General features: G+C 38.9%; 1 pseudogene; it reads right to left on the minus strand.

Moving 5' to 3' along the window:
• The window catches only part of LOC102483701 (archaemetzincin-2-like), a 1,381-nt pseudogene extending 801 nt beyond the window's left edge, over positions 1-580 (minus strand).
• Positions 581-3,523: the final 2,943 nt, after the last annotated feature.

Raw genomic sequence — 3,523 nt, forward strand, 5'->3', positions numbered from 1 at the left:
GGAATTCAAGTGAATTAGCCATTACGCTAACTGCTGGTCCCAGGCTTTCTCTTTTTTAAGAAGTTCAGGATGTGCCCTGCATGGATCTGAAGGTTTTGTGTGTGGTCATTGACTCTGAAGGAACATCTTGTTGCAGAAACAGGAACAGGTTTTAGGAGTTTGACTGACAAGCCATAGAAAAATGCTTCACAGTAGCCCTTGAGCCATTTAATATATTCTTCACTGATAATTCTGGTGTTCCCTAGAGATCCAATGGACTGTATATAAATACTGTGTTTCTCTGGAGAGGGTGTCCTTCTGTAAGGGTTGCTGAAAAACTGTTCCAAGTCTTGGGGATCCTCAGGACAGGAGGTGATTCAATCTGACTGGGAATGCAAGGTGATGGGTCCGAAGAGATCACTGGTTGGCTGGAAGGCTTCACTCATTAAACGCTGCTTCCCTGCATCTAATTTCTCATACTGTGACAGAAGTGCTGGATTCTTTGAGATGAGAGCTGTTTTGATTGTTCAGAGTGCCATACTGTCTGCATCTCAAAGTCATGTCACTCTCGGGAAGACATTGGTGACTAATCCACAGACTCAGGATGGCAGTTCTCTTCTATTCATGTGGTGTTCCTATGTAAAGCTTTTATCCTTCTGTCTGATTAGGTCAAACAGATGTCCCACTGCCAGGCTTTATAAAGGAGGGAGGCTCCCACTGAAGTGTTTACCTTACAAGAACCAGCATGTTTGGGTCTGGCCAGCAACGTGTCGTGGAAGGTGTCTTCACCCACGCCACACCATGTCACGCCACGCCTGGACACCACCTGCCCGCCGACCTCCCACAGCTGCCCCTGCCTGTATGTCTATTATTTTATTGCCTGCTTCATTGTAAATTTGATTTACCTGGTTCCTTTCTTTCTTCTTCTTAATAAGTCATGCTAGAGGTGTATCAGTTTTGTTTATCTTTTCAAAGAACCAGCTTTTACTTTCATTTATTTTCTGTATAGTTTGTTTATTTTTTATTTCATTTATTTCTGCTCGTATCTTTATTATTTCCTTTGTCCTGGAGTTTTTTGGACTTTTTTGCTGTTGCTTTTCCAATTCTCTGAGGCATGATGTTAGGTGATCCATTTGCCTTCTTTCCATCTTCTTCATATGTGCACCAATTGTTATGAACTTCCCTCTATGCCTGCTTTAGCAGTGTCCCAAAGATTATGGAAACTCACTTCCTAATTGTCATTGGCTTCCATGAATCTTTTGATCTATTTCTTCAGTAGTTGTGAAGCCATTCAGGAGTAGGTTATTTAGTTTCCATGTATTTTTGAGGGTTTCTCTTAAAATTAAACTCAAGTTTAATTCCATCATGGTTGGAGAAGATGCTGGATATAGTTTCTATGCCTTCGAATCTTTAGAGGCTTGCCTTGTTTCCTATCATGTGATCAATCTTTGAAAAAGTGGTGAGAAAAAGTATACCTTGTGTTTTTTTGGATGGAAAGTTCTGTAGATTTTTGTTAAGTCCATTTGATTTATGGCATCATTTAGATCCTTTATCTCTCTCTTTTTCTTTTTTTTCTCTTTTGCTATTTTTTTATTATTTATTTTTATTTATTTTTTTAAATACATTCAATCACATTATTAAGCTTACAAGGTGAGCATTTCAATATATGAACATTTCTCCCCGGTCGAGTTGATCAAAATATAACAACACTACCTCCCTGTCTCAACAATGCTGTCTTCGTATCCCTCTTCCAAATGTTCTTCCCCAGGCCCCACTCCTCCACACTCTATAACTGAAACTGATGGACTAGATCCTTTATCTCTTTACCTATTTTTTGTGTAGATGATCTATCCAGAGGGGATACTGGAATGTTGAGGTCTCCAACAATTAGTGTGTTGTAGCCTATGTCTCTTAGATGTAACAGTCTTCCCTTCACATATTTGGGTGCTCCTGTGTTAGGTGCATAGATATTTATAAGTGTTATATCTTTTGATTGATTGACCCTTTTACTACAATATAGTGCCTTTTTTGTCTCTGAACAGTTTTTGTTTTAAAGCCTATTTTGCCAGAAATCCTCCCTTGTACCGAAACACAACTTGTACTGGAATCGCAACTCCAGCTCTTTTTTCATTGCCATTTGCATGGAAAACCTTTTTCCAACCCTTCACTTTTAGTCTATGTATGTCTTTACTCATGAGGTGGATTTCCTGTAGGGAACAGAGTGTTTCTTCTTCTTTTTTTTTAAAATCCATTCAGCCAGTCTGTCTCTTGATGGGATAATTTAATCCATTCACATTCAGTGTTATTGTTGATATTTCTGGACTTGTCCTGATGTGTAAGTTGGCCCTTGTCTTGGTTGCCTTTTATTCCTTTATTTCAGGCTGTTCATTTTTTAGTTTTCCTGGAACAGTATTCTCTTCAGGGTTTCTTGAAGAGCTGGTCTGATGTTGGCAAATTCTTTCAGGTTTGGTTTATCTGAAAAGATTTTAATTTTTAAATTTTTTTCCCCATATAATCCTGCAGGACATAGTAATCTTGGTTGAAGTTGTTTCTCTCTTAAAACTTTCAATACGCCTTCCCATTCTTTCCTTGCTTGCATTGTTTCCATTGAGAGGTCCAGTGTTAGCCTGATGGGATGATCTTTGTGAGTTACTTCTCATTTCTCTCTTGCCAGTTTTAGTATCGTGTCTTTATCTGTGATCTTGGAGTGTCTTGCCAAGATGTGCCTTGGGGAAGATCTTCTGTGGTTGATTCTATTTGGGGTCCTTTGTATTTCTTGGGTCTGGATGTTTGAGTGCCTCTCTAGACTTGGGAAATTTTCTTCCAGGATTTCATAGAATATATTTTCCATGCCCTTATTAGTTTCTTCACCTTCTTGGATGCCAATTATTCAGATGTTGGGCATCTAATGGAATCTAGTATTTTTCATACATTATCCTCATAGTTTTTTTTTTTGTTGTTGTTATTTATCTTTTTGGTGTTTTTTTCTTGGTCAGAGGTTTTACCTTCTACATCGGAGATTTGATCTTAAGCATGGATAATTTTAATACTTTCAAGAGTGTTTTTGATTTCCTGTATTACAGACTTCATCTCTAATAGTTCCCATCTGATTCTTTCTCAGAGTGTCCATTTCTTCTTTCATATAGTGGAAAGACTTCCTTTTCTCCTTTAGTTCATTGTCTCTTTTCCGTTCCAACTCATAGAATTTGTTCACCATGAATGTTCTAAATTCCTTTTCTTTTTCTTTTTAATTTATTTATTTTTGTTTATTATCATCATAATCTTGTTTATATTACATTGAATTGCATATAACTTTACAGTGTATTACATTGCTTTTTCAAAAGGGATTGCCATGGGACCAGCAGTTAGCGTAATGGCTATGTCGCTGGACTCCCACGTAGTCGACCGCGGTTCGAGTCCCGGACCCGGTGGCTTAAACTCACGCCGGGCGCGTGTGCGTGCGTGCCCAAGATCCCGAGAGGAGAATGGAGGAGAAGGGATTGCGGCGTGGCCATCCCCCCTGGGGGGTGATTTCCTGCTTTCT

This window comes from Tupaia chinensis, unplaced genomic scaffold (assembly GCF_000334495.1).
Source record: "Tupaia chinensis unplaced genomic scaffold, TupChi_1.0 Scaffold000037_13, whole genome shotgun sequence".
NCBI classification, from domain to species: Eukaryota; Metazoa; Chordata; class Mammalia; order Scandentia; family Tupaiidae; genus Tupaia; species Tupaia belangeri.